At 39.8% G+C, this 21,552-nt stretch overlaps 1 protein-coding gene across 1 annotated transcript in view; it reads right to left on the bottom strand.

Moving 5' to 3' along the window:
- The window catches only part of elfn1a (extracellular leucine-rich repeat and fibronectin type III domain containing 1a), a 70,594-nt gene that overhangs the window by 14,083 nt on the left and 34,959 nt on the right, over positions 1–21,552 (bottom strand). Inside the window, exon 2 of the mRNA XM_034593738.1 lies at positions 10,603–10,685. The gene's annotated coding sequence lies outside the window, so the exon portion shown is untranslated. The remainder of the gene's footprint in view (positions 1–10,602; positions 10,686–21,552) is intronic.

Here is a 21,552-nt window from a genome sequence, read left to right as displayed (position 1 = left end):
ATTTTACCTTCGTACACAGATTAAGGACACTCGCGTCAAAGTTTTGATCTTTTATTTGCATATGTATGCATTTTACTTTGGTAGTATGCCACCGCTCATTTGATGCTCTGGAACAAAAATCAGCAGCGACAGTGCCTGAATTCAGAAACACACTGCAGAGGCACTTTCAAATTCCCATACAGTACCAAAATGCTAATACAGGAAGAGACTGTAGTATGCAGCAAAATGGTGATGAAGACATGGAACTCGATGTTGCTGTTGGCAGATGTGTTTTATATTGACTGCCCATTGTGACAGATGGATCGTGATTGTTCACGATTTGAACATCCGACACAAATTACTCCATCTCCAGTTGCACTGAAAACTCTCCATGGCCTAACTGCTCCCTATTTTCAGTTTATCACTGCATGTTGTTTGAATGTATGTAAAATATTCATTGACATCCATAAAATGCCACAGCGACACACACAAACATGAGCGTGAATGCACTCCAGGAAGTCCTTTCTTAACAGTTGGAAGCTGCTGTTGAGGGAAATGTCTTCACTGTGTCCAATTGTCCATAGCAACCAATACAAATGATAATGTTTTCTGTTTATCATTTTTATTTTGTATCAGATTGATGTAATTAAAAAGGTCATTGGGAGAATGAGGTTGCTGATGCCAAATTTTCTGTTACATTTTCCTCATTGTTTGACTTTTCTTTCCTGGTCCAGACGTTGTTTTTGATGTTGACAGAAACTTAAAACTATAAATTGATGCAATCTGACTCAACACAATCCACTGTAGGAGCTGTAGAGTTAACTTATTGGAAAAGTTCTGACTTCAGAAACACATACATTTTCATCATGTAGCGTAGTCAGACCAGTCATCAGTCTTTAGAGGAGTTCAGTGATGGATTTCAGTGTTGTTTTCCCTGAGTTTTGAGCTGCGCTGCTTGGCTACGGATCCCATTGGCAAATCCACAAGTAAGCTCAATATTTGACACGATTTAACTGATTAAACTGCAGAGCTCAATAAACTGTGCCTACAAATTTAGGCTCTGGGTAATAAATCCAACTGTACATTTCCAGAGGAGCTAAACTAACAGGAAATATAGCTGTCTGAATAATTTCAGCTAGTTTAATTCCCCCCAATGGCACCTTGTCCAAGTGTGCTGTATATCGTCATGTGCATCATCACAATAATTTTAATTAATTAGTATACTCATTTCAGAACAGGAGTGTCATCATGTCTCGCAAAACAAATACCCGATCTTGATCTAACAAACAACGCCTCGTGTTCAAATGCCTGGTGTATCATACAATAACAATGAAGTTGAACACTATTTCCAGCTGCAGAAAATAGTTGACTGTGTGACTACCAATAACATGGAGGTGAAAGCTGGGGTTGTGTGTTTTTAGCTTCCAGTGCATAGCCACAGCCTCTAATCTAATGATGTTCAGCAACAACAGTGGTTAAACGCAGCAACAGTCTGAAAATGTTACATGAAGGTATAGGTTGTTGGTTATTGTGTGTCTCTTTGTGGCTTGTTTGCCAAGTCGCCCCTTGTCTTTAGACTGTGGTGGAAATGTGGGGAAATGTTGACCTGCAGGAACCTTTTTAAAATATGTTGTGGAACTTAGGGTTAGGGTAATAGTTTGGTCTCTTTCTGCTGTTGTTTTTTCCCTTCCAGAGAAGAAGCCCTTAAATTTTGATTAGGATCCAGATCTGGAGGTGGAGCCAGGAAATGTTTTACTTTCTTTAACATTGAGTGTATCTCAACATTTTCCTTGATTTCTCAGCGAAACATTAATGGATCTTGATGAAAAAAATCGGACACCTTTAGGGAATGTGTGAATTTAAATATGGTTTCATAAGGTAGAAGTGTGCGCTCTATTGAGTGGTGTCATCAAAGTGTCCGCAAGCCCCGACTTTCATATATATTCGACTTGAAACAAGGTAATTTCACCCGTGTTTTAAGCCTAAAAGTCCACCAGAAGTGGCTGAGCTAGCGGACGTTAGCATTTCCAACGGCTGCTGAATGCACCTCATTGAAAGATATCAGGGGACATTTAGGCTTAAAAAATTGTGGAAATGACCTCGTTTTGAGTTGAATTTTAATGTCGTGACTTCCGGACCCTCGTATGACACCAGAGGAGCAGTATGGAGGCATGTTCATTTTTTTTTACATCTAAAGATAGTTCATTAATTGCTTCAATTGTATTGGATTTGCCTGCAACTCCCCTGTTTACCCCTGAAACTCCAAAAGTGTTTTGTGGACTCAAACACACAATTTTCATTTCTGGGTGAACTATCCCTTTAAGCCCCCATACACGGGTCGCCACTGGTGTGAGTATCGTTGATGGACAGAAAACAACATGATTGTAGACTGTAGCCATGGAGCCGCACCCTGAGGCCCTTGACCCCCCAGGACTGGTGCCTATAGAAAGCCTGTTTATTGATCCGTCCATCGGTGGTTGCATTTAAGATTGTGGTGGTCGCTGACATTAGAAATGAGCAGCAGTAGCAACAGATTCCAGAAGCAAGTCAGTCTGGTATATAAAATAGTGTGTTTTTGTATAGATTTTACTCAAAAGGATCAAAGTGACAGGAGGGAAAATCAATTGTTGTTAGCAAAGATGTTGAAGAGGTCTTGTCTTTCCTGATGCAGAAATTGTATCCATCTAATTACAAGAATAAAAGGAAACAGGGGGAAGGTAAATGGAAACAACCACCTCGCGCGATGGTAATGTTGAGAAATAAAACTGTCTTTGCCTGGAAAGGAAAGTTATTGTTTCTGACAGGACAAATTCTCTCCGGCTCGACAACGGGAAGGGGGGGATGCAACAGAGGGATCGTTCTCGACTATCAAAGGAATGAAATGTTTCTTCGGTGCGTGAGATGACAGGTAGACCACTGGGAGGACTTCTATCCCAGTTAGGCTGGAGGATGCTACAAATAATGGCTTTGAATGCTGATGGACACTAGTGGAGATAAACGGACATAAACTGCCCTGATGGCATCGGCCAGAATTTGCATTTTTATTGCTGTTGTCCTTTTGAATTTACTTCCACAGTCGCACATGGGAAACACAGGAATCTTTTCCTTAGCTTATAGGAAGAATACTGTAGTCAGTCCTTATATTAATCAGTGGGAAATATGTCATACAGTCCAGTGCTCGAGCAGCTTTCACATGTGATTCCAACCTGGTCATCATCACAGGCCTCCTCTTTGGCAGGTAATTTATCAGAAAAGATTTCCCTTTCTAAGAAACACTTAAATGAGAGTTTTAATAGCAGCGTCCACCACATTACAAACCCTCCTCAGGAAAACAACAGCCCCTCTTTCACAGATGCTCCTCATCCACATCTACTGCCTTTTCCACACTCACTGTAAAGTACCTGCACACGGGGCTGGCTTGTCAATAAATGTCATCTGTGTCCTAACCCACTAAGGAGATGAGCCAGAGGCAATTACCATTGTACAACATAGAAGAAAAGGTCATATGACACGGTATGTCACATGGACAGATGCCGTGTGTGATGTGATTAATCATTTCGCCATTCTTTGTGGAAATGACTGATTTCAGCCATTATGACACATTTATTCTGATTTCACTGTGCTTTTAAGTAAGTGCTTTAGTTGATAAAATGTGCACATTTGAGGGGGCTGTAAAAGTAAACGCAAGGTAACTTTATTATAAGTTAGAGCATAAGTAACAGTATCTCCATGAAATGGTATAAATGTTGTGGTAAAAATATATACATTTTACACGTGTACAACTTAAAGAGAAGGCTACTTGGAAAGTGCCCCCTGAGAAGATATAAAGAGTATTACATCAAATTGATCAAAAATATATTAAAACATTTAACATGAAATGAAAGAAATGGTTATACCCACACACACTGTAAGCCTGTTTCAAATGTTATCATTACCTCCGCCAAAGATGTCATGTTTTCCTCTGTGTTGGTTTTTTATTTAGCAGGATGACGCAAAAATTAACCAAGTCATTTCCATGAAATTTTCTGCAAGGGTTGGGCATTACCCATGGAAGACATATAAAATGATGGTGTGATATTTATAGGTGTGTACCGTTTGGTCCAGATTCGTACAAATTCTGGATGTAGTGAATTTAAATGTGATTTCATAAAGGGACTGCTGGGCCTTGCCTGGAGGTATGCACTCTCCTGAGTAACATCCCAGTTTAAATCGATTTTCAACAATTTGTATTTTAATTTAATCAATTATAGTGCACATTATTCCACCTTCTGCAATTGAGAGGAATGAGGCAATTAAAGCAACAGATTAAATAGTTTAGTCAGTGTAACACACCGATACCTGTAAACACTGTATAAGTAAATGCAGCTTCTGTACAGTTCACTTGGGTTTCGGCTGATTGTTGCTGGAGCACCGTCTGTGATATTGATGAATGAAACTTTATTGACTTGTTTACTCTTATCATTAATCTACTGTTCATTTTGTGGATTAATTGCACCTTCAGCCAGGTTTTCAAAACCCAGAGGATGAGTGATTCTTTGTTGTCGCCGGGCCTGTGCCACAATCCTGACACATTACCGCCCAAGTTGGACAGCCAGACACTGATACTAATCTATAATCCATTTGAGATGCAATTTTCATCTACCAAAGGGATGAAGGCATCAAGCAGCGCAGTGGGGATGTAAAACACATAAATCAAACCTGAAATGTTCCTGAAATGAGGTCACTTCCTGTAAAATGGAAATAACCAAACACAGCAAAGTTACGATGGAAATTATAGATAATGATGTTTTATTTATATTAAAAAGTGACGGCAATAAGAAGGTTGAATTAACATTGTGAAGGAGGAGGTGAGTCAGAGAGATTAAAAACTAATAAAAACAACCTGCAAATGGTTTCGTGAGTGGCCGGTTGTCGCCTATGCTGCTATCCTGTAATCTTTCAGAGCAAAAGAAAACTTCTTAAAATGCATTAAACTAGAGTAAATGTGCCATGAGAAGCTTATGCACCGAGACACTTCCCACATCACTTTTATCTTTATATTATAATCACCTAAGAATGACCTAATTGGCACAGAAAACTGCGCATGCTTTTGATACGTCTATAAAGATTCAATTACCTCCATTTTTTGTTATGATATTAATAACCTATAAGAAATCTAATACTAGCTTGCAGGCGTAGAAACACAGTGTATTGGATAAAGTCTCAAAAGAAATTAGTAGGTTAACGCTGCACTGAGACATTTCAAAGGATTTCTTTTCTCTTAAAGGACAGCATTTGACAAGAGGAAATCTAAAAGCAGATGGCCAGAGATCCTTCTTTAAAGGTGAGTGGACTCACGTTTTAATCCCACTCTAAGGGCGATAAACCCTGAGCCTCAATTATCTTCTCTTTTCTCACTGCAGATCATGGCCGAGTCTGTGTTTTCAGAATAACGAATGCATTAAACATGCCGGCGCTACTTGTCATTGCTTCAGTCTGACGAGCTAAATTCGCATCCAGACACGGGGCCTTCGTCTTCTGCGGCGCGACCGAATGAATGGCACGTAATAAAGAGGGAGGAATTGAGGTGTCATGATTTGAGAAAAGTCCCCGTCATGCAGAGTAGAGGTGCCAAAGCGTTTTATCAGCCATGTGGAGAGAAATCATTAGAGAGTCTGTAATGAATGGCCGACATCTGTCTGTCAAAACCGCGTAGTACAGTTTTGACTTCCATTCATTTTCTACATGATTGCCTTTCTCATTGCAGAGTCACAGCCGGGTTGGCTGTGCACGTCTTTATTAACAAAATTCCATGAAAGTAATGGAGTTGATATCATAAGAACTGCTCTTCTGTTGACTGAGTCTTATTTAGGCCTTTCCAGTGTTTGTTGTGTGGATACACTGTGGACTCCTTTTAGTTTTTTAACGGAACCGGTTTGTGGCTCTGGATTTTCAAACTCTTAAGAAACAGTCTTTCATCTTTTCACCTTGATATTTTATGATGTTTACGACTTTTATGAGAATTACCTATAAACCTGATTTGAAACTGATGGCTTCAATTTGTCTGCTACAGAAAATGGAATATCCCGTCTTTTTAAATGAGTTGAAGTGCAGTAACATTATCGTGTGAAATAACACTTTACTTTATTTGCCCGTGAATTACCTTTCAGTAAATTAAATGAATATGCGATATGTATTTGTTCAGGCATAACCCACACAACATTTGCAATATTCCTTTTATTATTGTTTGGTTAAATAAAAATGCTTTATGGTTATTTCTTTATTTTGCTACTTTCATTAAAATGCGGCAGCCCATTTCTAATAAAGAGGAGGGGTCATCACTTCAACACTTTTATGCATATCGTGTTAGAACGAAAAGACAAATAAAGTTTGGTTCTGCAATAATATTTATTATTTTTACACATACACTCGTCAGGTCTGGGACCAAAATCAAAAGGGAAGCGAAGCCAGGGTAAATTTATCATGCAGGCGTCTAAACCTGTTTATTTAGGTTGACTGAAGTTTAAGATATTGCAGCTTTAACACTGATGAACTCAGAATGCACAGGATGTTTACTGAATGCATGATCAGATATGGATCCTTCCATATTTTCCATGGAAAATCCTTTAATCTTACACGGGCCATAATTCTGATAGATGTAGTTCTCATCAAAAAATATTAATGGACTCACGATGCGTGAAGTGGTTAAAGTGATCACGAAAAAAATTACACTACATTAGCGCTGATGACAGCCCAGGCAAGGCAAGTGGATGAGGTGGATTCTGGGAAACACACCAACGTAGAGGCACAGCAGAAAAACTGAGGAGGCAGGACTGCGTGTCAGATTTTCTTTTATCCTGATTGAGTGCTGTAGTGTCCAGTAATGATATCAACATGAATCATGAGCTGTAAACTGGCCACTTAGTCTTTTAAATATGAATTTTGCTGTGACAGAGAGGGCGGCACGTCGCATCGATGTCAAAGAGCAAAGTGTCTTTTTATGCAGTCGCCATGTGTAACCAGCCTGACGTCCTAGTGACTAAGTCATGCAACAACATGAACCAATGCTGTATTTACAACAACTTGTGATCGAATCCCAGAGGCATTGATCACATCATAGCGTGCACTGTTTGGGCACTAACCAACACAAGTGCAGCCAACATGCACATGAGGAAGAACAGGTCAGAGTGATATTGATGCACCGAGCAAACGAGGAAGGGTTAAATTGCTTTGATGGGGGGGGGGGCTCAATAATAGGTAGCCATACGGATGTTTTATAATCACTTTATGTGACCAATTTAAGGCTCCCACGGGATCTTTGCTCTCACAGGCTAATCCATGATGCTCTTTGCGGTAATCCATTCAAATAACTCTTCTGTGGAGCCATCAATTAGGAATCCAGGCTGACGGAGGACCTGGCACCAGATAGCTTGATGGGGCTAAAGCGTAATGCTGTCGGGACCTGGACGGGAGAATGAACATTACAGTGATCAATGAATTTTTGTTATCGTGAGTTCCGTGCCAAATATCATAAAGTTTTTTTTAGGGAAAACGCTGATGCAACTAGAGGATGAAAAGACAAACGCAAAACAAAACACTTAATCCTTCAACTAGAGGCACATGATGGTGTGAACAACACACTTACAATAAAATATTGCTGCCAGGATTTTCACATTTCCTGTTGGGCACAGTGTGCATCATGTACAAATCAGTGAAGTAAAGGCATATAGCTCTGCAGGGATACGAGGAAATATAGGTCCCCTAAAAGGATATTGCTCTGGACACTCTCTTTTAAAATAAAATAATTAAACTGGGAGTTTTGTGGTCCCTCTCCTGCTCTGGACCAACAGTCTTCATCCTCTGTAGCAATGGCAGTATATCCTCAGTTTAATGATAGTGGTTAAAACCGAGCTGCACCACACTTCAATCTGCTGCTAAACTTGTTGTTCAGGATGACAATAAATCATATGTATTGGATAAATTTGCTCATTGCATTCATTATGCACAATGTGGTTTATTATTTATACCATAAGATTGGGCAAAGCAGGAATTTTGCTGGACGGTTTGACGTAAGAAATCCCTCTGGCCGCACTTGAAAGGCAGCAAGGATTAAATCAAAGCCATTCATCCAGCTCTGGATTGTTCATTTGACGTATCCAACAGTGTTTGGATGTTTGAAGTCCGTCCAAACATTAACTTTCCTTACATGACAATATGCACAAAGGCTCATTGTCACTCAAACTTCTGGTTTCAATAAAAAACGCCACAAACAGCTGCTCTCATTTGGAAGAAAAACACTGAACATGACATAAACATAAAAGTCAAAGGGCTAAAAAACAAACCCCCTTTTAAAGAAACACATGAATAATACAATAAAGAGGTTTTCTTTGGTCAGCGATGACACTAAAACAGCAGATTCAATTTCCATTTCGGAGCTTTCTGGCTGATCAGCTCATACACCGAAGATCTTGTTAAGCAGATTTAGATGATGATACATGGGCCACTGAATACATTATCTCCAGTTTTCAAACAAGTCCATTATTTCTACACAACTTTGTGCACTATAATCATTATTATCACTCTTTAATATTGTATCTCTCCATCTGTTCTCCAACATTGGCCTGCATATTTTACACACACATTAACAAGTTAGAAATTACATAAAAAAGAGATCAAGAAAAAGGATGCATCGTTTACTGCACCAGCACTTCTTCTTTCTTAAGTTCACCAGTAATAAGCTCTTATCGTTGTACCCAAGTTTTCTGTTTTTAAATGTTTGACTGATGTGCGGAGAACAACATTTCCCTCCCGTACATGGGGGGGGGGGGGGGGGGGGGGGGGGGTATAAAATACACTGTAAAAAGTAACATGCCTACTTACACTTCATTAGTGTACTTATTTGTCACTGTCCAGATCATTTAAGTCATGAAATGGGAGTATTGTACTAAAACTAAACAAGTCCGTAAACTGGACTTTAACTTGATTCAGTGATGCACATGAAAAGTAGCTTTCCAGGATGCTCTGAGACAATGTTGTAGACTTAAGTTTAGTTGTGTTCTGGGACATTAAACATTACTTGGCACGTATTTCCGTTCTATTCTTTATTGTAGGTACAGTTGCCATTGTATAGGATGCTTTTTGGTAGCATGAATGAAGCTACATGCACAGCTAACAACTAGAATCGATGTGAGAAGTTACCAATATAGTTCCTACCAGTAAAATTGAGATATTCTTGTGAGACAAATCTCTCGTCTTAATTCTTGACTTTGTGAAATCTTACCAATAATCACTGATTCATGGATGACAATGGAAACCATGCTCAAATATCCACCTAGTCTGATTATCTTTACATTTGTTTAGACTGAGTAAACAAAACTATCCACTTAGGTCAAACCACTCAAAAAGTTAAGTTTAGTCTTAATCTTAATCTTACTTTGTACTAATTGACCAAATTAATGATATTAACTATGGTTTAAGTGAAATCAAGAAGTAGATATAATGTAATCATAACATGAGACTAATAGCTATACTTACTCACCTTTTTTGATGCAATTAGTTTCCTAGATTTTTTTCAAGTAAAATCAACTTCACGAATTCTACAGTGTATTTAGAATTCGTGAAGTTGATGATATAATTCGTGAAGTTGATGATATATCTTCTTCTATTGGATAAGTGGAAATCTTTTTTTTTTTACCTGCAATGAATTTCATGTGGATATATTTAGGAAATAATGGACTAAAGATTGAATTTAACTTATTTCTCCTCTTTTCTTAAAACGACGTAAACAAAGATATCTTGGCAGCGACCCCAGCTGAAACAGAGATGTTAATGGTTACCATCTTTCAACCTGGTATTTTACAGGGTCCACCTTCAGCTACAGTTGAATAAATGTCAGAGGGAAAGTGTTAAATTTAGAAAAACTCTGTGGTTTCTGTTGAATCAGATGACATGTGCCTTAATGTAGCCATAGGCCAGTGCCCATCTGCTCTGCTTTACATGACAGACTAGTTCAGCCACTGGTGACTCAGTTAAGAAGAAAGGGTTGTGGGGGCTATTAAAGTATGTATGCATGGAAAGTGGGACAGCGATGATTCAGATTTCAAGGCCACATGTCTTGTGAAAAGCCGAGCAATTAGCAATAATGGTTCAGAGTGCACATACACCTACAGTATATGGCAACTTTTCCCTGTTATTATTGTAAGCTGTTGAAATAATTCTCCGTTGCTGTCATAGGTCTTGAAAGCAGATTTAAAAATGTAATACCAAATAAATGACTGGTATTTGTAGATATTTAACTGTAACGTTTCTTCCAAAAGGTTATACATATATATTCAACATTACCCAATTTAACTTTAAGCATCCATCCTATAATACATCCTACAGTAAACACTCCAGGTTCTGGTGCTCGTGTAAAAAAGCAGAGGTAGCAACAGGAAAACATGAAGGTGTCATATATCCACCTTGATATTCTACTCTCAGTTTGACACGTCCTTTGAGTGACTTGTGTTTGCTTCTGTACTGTACTTATCTTGTGTATTGACCAGTGGATTAGCAATGGATTCCCTGTGATCCTCTTACCGTCCTGTTTGCTTATGTGGAGCTGCCACCAGTGTGACCATTACAAATACACAATTACAAACTCACCTCTGTACTCTGGGTTGAAGTGTCCAGCGAGAGAGATCATCCCTGGCGTCCTACAGCTGTACAGATGAATCTCCTCTTGAACTCTGGGAAAAATAAACAAAATGGCATATATTAACATGTCATTCCCGATCAAGGTGTTTTTTTTTTCAAGCAAAATAGCACAAAGTACTTAACCTTTTCATTTAACATGGTATAACAAGGATTTATTTGTCCAGTGTGGAGGATTTAAATGTACAATATGTAACTTAGGCTGCTAGGGGTCTCTCAGACAAGACAACAAAAGACCTAGTTTGATGAAGCAGCATGGGATCATGGGAGTTGTGGTCCTCACAAGCATTACTGATGAAATTTTACCTGACGTGACAAATCATGTCCATGTATGAGGTCATGTATTAACGTTTTATTAACGTTATGCAGCAAACTGTAATTAATAATCGGGATCCATTAAAAAGTGACCAAAACAAACAGTGGAAGGAGAAAACAGCTGACTGGCTAAGTAGCTAATGGGCTAACAGTGTGTTCCTCCTTTAACCTAGAAATAATAGCAGAGACAGTCAAAGCCATGGGTAAGGTAGATATGATGCAATTAAAAGGCGACCAAAATAAAATGGCCTGTTACCTTGAATAAAATTGTGGATTTCTCATTTTGGATAATGTACATAGCCAACAAAATATTTAACAAGAGCCTAGGGCTTTTTTTACATTTTAAATGAAGAATTGTTATCATATCATTTTCTAGTGAAATAATAATACTATAATAATTATGTTTTAAGTTATCACTATCTCTTGGTGTATTGGTACCTGAAACTAAGAGTTGTTGTATTCTTGTGACGAGAGTGAACCCTTTTTATCTACTTTGGTCCTTTTTCATGAAGTCCGCCATGGTGCACAGCCATATTTCTACAGTCGCCCAAAAACGAACAAGCCAAAACTTGCTCTGGAAAAAAACCTTCTGCGTTTTTATGTTTCCTGCGAACCACCGTAGATGGAAGGGAAGGGTTTGGGGAGGTGTGTTCTGTTGATGACATGCGCACTATCACATGCCACTAAATCCTCCACACTGAACCTTGAGTTCAACGGCTCAGACCAGTCGAGTCCACTGAGGCCAGCCTTAACGTGGCATGTAATAAAACGCTGCTTGTTCAGAGCATAACCCTCTTCTGGCACCGAAGTCGCCAAAATGAATCCGGCAGCATTTTATTAATGTTCTTTTTCATTTCTTCTTCTTCTGTTTCGTCTCACCCAACATTCAGCAGCACCTCATTAACCTTATCTAACAAGCACAAGGTAATGAAATCCTCTGTTTCAGTCCCCGGTCTTGCCCAAGTTAGTTTCACTAATTCATTATTTTTTTTCATTAATCAAACATCAATCCACCCCCCCCCCTCCTTCCGCCATCATTGGAATGTGCTGCTCACGTCGCTCAGGGGGAGGCTGCATCGGCACATGTTCATGCATTTTTATTGGAAGTTAAAAAAAGGAGAGAGATAGAAAAGCTCGGTAATAGAAAGAGATGAATGTTTTGTATGCACTACAGTAAGTGAAATAGAAAAGTAACAAGATTCCTCACTTTTGTACCCGTGCTTCATCTGTGCTTTAATGATTCTGTTTTCTCTGTTTCTACAGCATGCAGTGAAGCAAGGCTGCAATTTTCCTACCTGCATACATATTAATGTGTGCAGAAGACTGCACAATCAGTATTCATATTACTGCTCCGGGTTTAATGAAACAATTCTGTGGTATGGTCCCCCGTGATTCAGAGTGTATGACATACTGTATCAGATGGAAAAGCACGGGCGAAAGTCGGTCTCCAACAATCTGTAATGGAAATCTGCAAAATGGCTGGATTTACAGTAAATGAGAGGACAATAGATAATGCCATTCAATTAGCCGCTAAGGCTGCTATTTGCATTCCAGTGAAAGGGGTGATAGTTTAAGTGGCCCCGAGGCAGCTGTCTTTCAGCAAAGGCCGGTGAAAACTCAAAAAAAGCAGCGGAACCAAGAGAAAAGGGCGAGTTTGGGAGTCTTCGGCAGTTTTCTTTTAATTACTCATCATAATGACTCCATTTAGCTGTTCAATGACCCATTTTGGGGCATTGAAGAAGCATGGGAAGCTCTCTGTCCTTGGCAGGGTCAGTCCTGCAGCTGCCCCTGCTGCCATGCATCACCCAAGAAGGAACCTTTTTTTTTTTTTTTCTTGCTTTCCCCCCACTGGGCTTTAAAAGACCACAACACACCCACACATGTCCAGCATGGCGGCATCCACACGAGTTGAGTAGAGAGTTAAAGTCACTCTAATTAGGTAGAAGCAGAGCTCATTTTGTGAAGGGAAAATAAGTTCTTCATTAATGAATCAATAATGTTTCACTGATGTTCTTAGATCTTTAAAGGCTTCAAATTAATAAATGTGTTTGGACATGATATGCAAATTATTTGGAGCAAAATCAACTTTTGAGGTAGAAAACAAAAATCTAAAATCATCTTAGAGTCAAAATGTCACTGCCTTTGCGATCCCTTTTTACATGGTGTGCATCTTGTTTACATTTTTTATTTTATATTTCCCTATGTTTATATTGCATGTTTGCTTTTCAACTATTGCATTTTATCTTTACTCTCATCTTTGCTGCTGCAACACATTTCCCTGTTATGGGACTAATATATTGTACTTTTTGCTATAACGATTTGATTGGATAGTGCCAATGAAAAGGAGAGGCAGCTAATGGGCGTATGGGACCTAACCATTCGGCTGTCAGCTCAACCCTTATACAATCTAAATTTGTTATTCAAGACAAAAAATAATTTGGAAAATGTCATAATTTTTTTGTCCTCGCAGGTTGATTTGCATCATTAGCTCATTTATTATATACTTATAGAATCATTTGCCCGCGAAAATAAAGCCTTGGCTCATGATCATATAAGCACATGACTTAAAATAGAATTCACTGTCCCCGTGAGGCTACAACAACAAACTTAAATTTGCTCAGCCACAGCGGTGAAGTTTCTGCTTTGACTGCCTGCTTGTTATCCTGCAGCAGTATTGATTTTGGATGCAGTTGCTGCTTTATATTTACTGTGGTTATACTGTAGGTGAATATGGGGGAAGGGTCCTTTCTCCTTGGCCGCTCTTCTGGCCTATGCCCTTCAGCTCAAGTCTGTTGTAAGCTGTCACAGGCCGTACTGTTCTCCGAGTGAACTCCCAGGTCACAGGTACCGGTTGGAGAGAAGCAAACGGTATAAAGAGCAGCTTGGATGATAATAATGTTATTTTCCTGTTTCTAGCATGTGTATTTTTTAAAGGATATTGAGGGGATTTCCATTAGTATGTGAACTGTCTTGAATTTCTTGAGATTTCTTGTTTCTTGGAACAGGTACTTAAGAGCAAGTCTACCATATCCTCCATTTCTGAGAAATAAAGAGTGTTCTTTTGGGAGAAGGTGGGAAAATACATCTCACTTGTGCTGTTGAAAGCCTCTCATTGTGCTTTTTCCTGAGACACGGTGTACACGTGAGGATGGGAGAGGTTGCAACCCCGGAGGAAGGGATGCTGAGAGGAGCAGAGTGGAGGTGTGGAAGAGAAACAGACCCCATACGGTCTTGAGGAGCTGGGATCTCTGTCACGTATTCCAAGATGCTGACCCAGAGCATTGAAAGGTTGAGCACCAGCACTTATCTGACTGATACTGCTCGGCTGCTGACGTGCACAGAAGCGCTCATGGACATGAGGACAAAAATAGCTTGCCGTGGTCCACTGCTTGACGCAACTCTTCCGAATATTAATCAATTTCCTCTGTCCCACGTCAACTCCCCGTCACAATTTGACGTTTTTTATTGGAAGCTTTGAATCCAATTGATGGGAGGGGGATTTCCGACTTGCTATTCAGGTGACACATATTTAAACTAGAGTAGCACTGAGAGACACCAAGGTCCAACAGTCCTCTTGAATTCAATCAAGCTGCACCAAATTTCATTCAGTCATAAATATCCATTTCCTGGCTATGTCTGATTATTTCACCAAGACCCATGAATTATTCCCTGGGAAAGTGGTGAAAATATAAAAAAACGTTACAATTTTGATGAAAGTGGAAAAAAATATCCCGGATTGCCCAAAGTTTTGTGATAATCCCTCCATTAGATTTCGTGTCATCTTGCTTACAAACAAACAAATCAACGCATCGAGAAACGCACAAGAGTGAAAACGAAAGCATGTTCAAAGAATTCCATAAAGAAGTAAACCCGAGTCAAATGATCTATATGTGTTAAAACGGTCAAACATCTTGTGCTTGTTTGTCAATTGAAGCGAAAAGTGTTGTGTGCAGAAGCAGGAACCGTGCAAGGAAGATTTATTCTCCTGTTGTCCAGCAGTAAGAGATGTTGTGCGCCCCTGCACCATAAAGTTAGCATTTATTGAGACCAGCACAAATATCTTATCCTAACCTTGATTGTTAGCGGAACCAATGAGGGCTATTAGTATTTATGACCATCATTAGCATAAGTCAGCTTTATGTCATGTGCTTTGTTGCAGGTGGAAGCTGCCATGTGTTGCACGCTGCTCAGAGGAGGTGTCGCAAGTTTTACTGCTTGACTTCAATGGTCCTAGATGATGAGATCTCCCAAGAGTGAGTACCACCATTAAGTGACTCTGGGTGGAGTTTTGACCATAAACACAATAAACCAATCGAGAGAACTATCTCCTATTGTCTTTAAAGGTTTGATGTGTTCGCATCTTGTTTTGTAATTATTATTAAGAATGATGATTTGCCAGGTGGTAAAAACACCTCACTTCAGGGGAAATGGATCTGCTCTTGCATGTTTATGCACTCACCTGTAGAGACATATTACTTTGTTGATAATGACACTAGAACAGGTTTTTGTTGGTCAAAAGTGTAAATTTGTCGTGCTGCACGTAAGTGAGTTGCAGGGGTGCAAGTGCTTTTGTATTTTAGTAACGTTGGTGCTGGACAAGAAAAAGACAACTGCATCAATCTGAAACCAGCACCTGCATCACACTTTCCACTGCTTTGTACCGGGGGTGTAAGATAAGGCTCTAGGTGTCTACTGTACTGAAGAATGGTGACTAATCACACTCACACCCAAACAAACACAAGGTGAAGACAGTCAATCTCAGTCTACAACTTTTTACTGACAAAAGTTTGGCTTTCCAAACACCGTACACATCGTTTGCTCGTGGCCTCGTATACTTTTAGAGTCAGAGTAATTTGCCTTAAGTTAAACAGCGTTTGATTTTGACATTGTTTCGCTGTTGAATAAATCTCCCCTAAGGCACCTCATTGATCAGAAGCTGTCAATCTAAGAGCGACTCACTTTGAACTACCTGAAAGTGTGGCAGAGCAAAGGAGGCTGCACAAAAGAATAATACATCTTTGTAGCACGCTGCACAGTCACAAGCAGCCGAGCGGATAAAAGTATCAGTGGCATTTGAAAAGTCTTTTCTGATGTCAGAGTGTGAGATAGTCACGAATGACACTGGGTCACTTGGGTTAAGCTTGCTGACTGAACCTGCGATGGCACCAATCGTATAATTGCAAATAGTAAAAATGGCAGTGCAGGAAACCACAGCCGTGTCGGGGTATGATCTGCACACAGCCGGGCTTTCTGACTGACCATGAAATAACTGAACCAGGGGATGAAGTTATTAGGTTTACAACTTGTCTGCTAATACTCAAGATGTGAAGTTCTGGATTTTAGATTTGAGTGGCTCGGGCCTCAGGAGCCTGGAGGTATGGAGCTAGAGAGCAACACAGCTGGTTTCCCCTGTGGAGAATAACATGTGGAGTATGTGCTGCCTCTTGAACTCACAAACAACAAGCCTTAAGCAAAGCAATGCACACACACACACACACACACACACATACTCACTCAAGAATTCTTCCATTTAAACACTTGCCTGTGTGCATGCGTACAGTAAACTTTGAAATTGCCTTTCTAAAAATAGACCCGCAGTAATACTTACTGTACCCTCAACCATTGAAAGTGCTATCTACCGGATACACAAAAAAAACGCATTTAGAGGCAGAATGGGTTTTCTGATAGCTTCATGAAGGCAACATAGTGGTGTGCTACTTCTTCACTCATTCAATATTAAAGTAGCATGGAATGCTTCCTAGGGCACGCATAATGATGCTGTAATGGCTCCATGGGAAAAAGAAAAAAAACAGAAAACGGGGCTGGTTGTAGACGTTACTGCTGGAGAACTCAATGATCGCAGAGACTTCTTGTTTTATATGTATGACACATTTACAAATACATGTCAAAGTTGCAATCTCTCACATAAACAAATCTCTTCGTACTCCTATTTGTTTATGTGAGAGATTGCAACTTTGACATGTATTTGTAAATGTGTCATACATATACCGGTAAAATTTTACATGCTACCTTATCAAAATGAAAAGGAATTGATAAAATATTCAGATCAAGGTGCGGGTGCAGGAGAATTAAAGGGATTTCTTTGTGATTTTGATTGCATCATTTAGCCAATAAGATACCTAATAATAATGTAGTGTACAAAATAACATTGCACAATGGTTAATAGTCTCTTTATTTCAACTAGAAGTATTTGAATTTAGTTACACGCTTTCCTTAATTAGAAATAATTAATGGAGGGCCTAAAATTGATTTGCTGAATCTTCCATTTAAATCCTTTTTTCTTTGCATTGAATTAAATATCCCTTATTTTTGTTATAAAATAAATAAATTTAATATTTCCTTTCAACGAATGAAGCAAATTTAGGAAATGTTGTACTTCTAATATTTCAAATATAATAATACATCTACTGGGAATATAACAAGATGTTAGCAAATATTTTCACCGTACCTCAAACCAAACCAACCTCGATGCCTCATTTAATAACCAACAGAAATATATAGGGAGGAAAAAGATAAATAAATAAAGGACTTTTCATTGCTAAACAAAACCTTAGCCTGCCTTACCTTCGGCAAAAAGAAAACAATTTTAATTATTTTGTTCATGTAAACCCTCAAAGCTATTTTCTCATCTAATTGTGCTGTTGGTCTGAATTTAGAAGCTCCGCGTCTCATACGAGCTTTATTAGTTTCATTTCATCACATTAACCTCCAGTTTACTGTTGTGTTTAATCTACAACATGTTCAAATGTGAGATGACAACAAGCTGTTACAAGCACCCACACTGAACTTGGGAACAGCTCATTGAGCAAATCTGAAAAATAAAAAACTATACCCTTTCAGGATAGATCCATTTAATGCGACCCCTGCTCTCACATATTTTCTGAATGTATGTTTGGCATTGTTGTTTATCAACGGCGGTGTCTCTTTTCATGTTATTATGTAATATTCTCTTACAGAACATGGCACGTTACATGTAAACCATGTAAAAGCACTGCACTTAACCTTTGCCAAGTTGAAGAAGAACATGCTGTTAACGCCTAATTTCAGAGGTGCTTTCATAGTCTGTTGTTTGCGAGCAGACGGGACACTTGGGTGCAGCAGCAGAGGAGCCTGAGTGGCACTAACTTTGTTTTGCCTGGGGAATCATTCATTTAGATCCTGATGTTTGCCTCTTGATTTCTTCTTCCCTGCCTCCGGGGCAGCTCTGAATAATCTGCGAGCAAGAGTGGCCTTGCATACATGGATGTGACAAAGACACTGATGTCCTCCCATGTCTGCTTTTGCCTTTGAGGATTATTCCTCGGGAACATCTTTTGATGCACCATAATGATTTCTATCCTCGGTCAAAGTCAGACCTCTTGAGTGACACAGGGTGTAATTTCTTATTATCTGGAATAAGTGGGGTAGAATTGTAAGGATGACAAGTATAACAGGGCCTGTGCGTGGTTTTACTCCACTGCCTTTATTACTTAGAGCAGATTTTCTTCGGGGCAGGACCAACTAGAGAGGGCATTGTGCACTGGTGCTCTAGGACTGCCTGAGAAGAACAGTACGGAGCATGATGAGAACAGACTCATGCACAGAGGCTCTTTTCAGGGAAAATAAAGGATTCATGCCACGTTGTGCACTTTGAATGTAGAGATGCATCAAGTCAAGCACGTACTGTATTCATTTTTAGCACTAATAACACTCTATATTTCTGATTATTTGAAATAGAGGCAATTAATAAACTTTGCCAACATGACAACCTACAGAATGTAGTGGTTTAACACATGAATTGGTCATCGAGTCTGTAGTGTAACCACAAAGTGTATTGGAAATCACTTGATAGAGCATTTACAAAGACCACACAGAGGTTGCTTGACATTCGTGTGCAACATGTTTCTCTCTCGTCCCAAATAAAGATCTTATCTAGAAAAAGTCACACCGCTGCCACGACTCAGTTTAGACCTGAAGAGGAGCAAACTTTCACCGACAGCTTCATTAATTTAGAATGAGCACTGTCACCGGTGCCATTATTAGACCTGGATTCAAACTGTGATTCTGGGGCTTGCAGAGGACGCCCATGACACGTCCCAGCACTTTACAACCTAACTGATATCTTCAATGGAAAACCTTGAAAAGACATTGTCTAAATTACCAGTTTTCATCTTTAAACTGATTTATTCCAGAGTTGTCATGGCACCTAGTTTATAATCATAATTTACTTCCTTTTATCTTGAATTCCAGTAGTGGCCACACATTATAGCCCATGCTATACAATTCAAACTGACACACTTATGTCAGTTTGCTGAGATTGACTAAGTCATAGTCGGGCTTTAGTGGATAGCTTTAAACCCAGAGGTTGACTGTGTTGAGGACAAAAGGTATAATCCCTCCATAAAGGGGAGCTTGCAGTTTAATTGATGGGATCAGAGGAGACTTAGAGGACTGTGAAATGTAAAAGCCTGGACTCGCTGCATCCCTGTCGAGCCCCCTTAAGGCCCTCGAGTTGTTTGCAGACGTTGTCAAAATGACAGAGTGCTGCACTCGGTTAAGTTTATTATTACTATACCTGCGCCGATTCAGAAACGTTCACTCGAGGGCCTCCAAATGCTAGAATTCATGATACGGGGAAAACACTGTTACTGGTAGGTGGTGCAGATCTGGGAAACGTATCAGGGTGGAACGAGTTAGTTCGCCCTCCTGTGAAGCCACGGGGCTGCGGCTGAACATATGTTAACACGGAAACCTGCGAGGCCACAAACACGGGGACGACGGGGTGCGCAGAGTGCCCTCGCACCGTGAGTGTGTTCAAGCAGTTTGCAGGGTCGTGTCCCGGCCACTCAACTGGACGTGCAGACGAGAGAAGGACGGTACACACGTTCCAGCTATGTTCATTATTTAGAGCAGGAGGTGATCGCCGCAACCTCCCGCGCGCTCGCTCCCGTCCTTCTCACATTCAGCACTGATAAACGTCGAGAATCACTTTGGCTCGGCGGAAATGATTCCCCGCGACCGTCCATTAAATCCACTCATGAATATGGAAGCGTTCAGAGCTCATCGGCTCTTTTTACAGTAAGGTGAGGAGTGAAGCGTCAGAAAATCTCTCCTGACCACAGCGAGCTTGGCTTTCCAGGTGAGAGCACTTTATTCCCCCTGCCTCCCTCTGCAGTGGGCCCACTCAATAAATCACAGTGCAGCACTCCGCCTTTACTCGCCAGGCGCTAAGACACCAATGTCAGCGCTTCGGATAAATTGTCATGACTCAGCAAAAGTTTTGGCTGAAAAGGGTGCGCTTTGGCTTTCTATTTTGAGAAGTCTGAAACGCACATGTAAAAATATCTATCGAAAGCTCAATACAGAGAATGGTCACAGATGCTGAATTTGACCGGCGGCTCCTCCGAGATGAGTGATGATTAATGTAACTGCCTCCTTCGAATTGAATAATTAAAAAGGGAAAATGAACAGACATCATCTATAATACAAAGAGTAGAAAGTAACTCGAGATGCATGTACAAGTATTGTCGTCTGTGAGAGGCCCGGTGTAACATTACAAGGTTCAATTTGCAGTGAACTATGGGACAGAAAAAATACAAGTGTTGCAAAAACATTTCATGCAAATAACCACACGTCATCAGAACACTAACAATATCTCGGTTCAGAAATTAATCAATTGGATGATAATGCATTTAAAGTTGACACCATAAATGAGAGCAATCTGTGCACCGCTGCTATTTTCCCACTGTTTCCTCAATCAGCACTCATAGAATGGATAGTGTCTCCACTAAAGGCATTATTCAGTGTCTTCATTTGATAAGCCGTGCCAGAGTTGATTCATTAAGGAGTTTAAGTGGAGCTGGTAATGCAGTTTGGGGTCTGATGAAGCGTCCGTGTCGACACTGAAGCCAAGGCTCTGATTCAAAGTCTTTGCATAACAAACAAATTGCACAACCGCAACATGGATAAAGGAACATTTCTACAATTTTTCAGGCAGAATAATGTATTGTTTTGTCTATGATCTGCAGTGCAATGGAAAATACTTTTTCAAAGGTCAGAATAGCCTCCTACCCTTATTTTCTAAAGGCTTCATGCCTGGCATTTTCCATACGTCTCAATGGAAATGTCATGTACATATACAATAAGAACATAATGTTAGTTTTAGATTTACTGAACCCAGTCTTAACGTTAAGAAAGTGCAAAGTGAACAGTAATGAAGCAAAACTGGAGCTGGCTTAAATTACCTTCAGCATGTGAGTCACCCACATGTTCAAGTTGGTATTAAATTCTGAGCAGCAGCCAGAATTATTCTGTAAATTATTCAAGCGCAATTTCTTTGAATACTTTAACCTCTTGGTAAGTGCTAATTGTAGTGCATTAAGTTTTATACCCTTTGTAATTACTTTGTGTTGTGCTTGTCATTAATTTAGTGACAACACGATCATTAGTCGAACCTGGTCGCTGGGAGCTAACACCAGTAAAAATAAGCCTCATTAAGCCCCATTTAAATAAAACTTCCAAACAAGTTTAATAGTTTTACAGTGAATTAACTAACTTGATGAGTGGCTCAAGCCAAATTGTAATATT

This window comes from Hippoglossus hippoglossus, chromosome 8 (genome assembly GCF_009819705.1).
Source record: "Hippoglossus hippoglossus isolate fHipHip1 chromosome 8, fHipHip1.pri, whole genome shotgun sequence".
NCBI lineage: Eukaryota > Metazoa > Chordata > Actinopteri > Pleuronectiformes > Pleuronectidae > Hippoglossus > Hippoglossus hippoglossus.
This window is presented reverse-complemented; position numbering and strand designations above follow the sequence as displayed.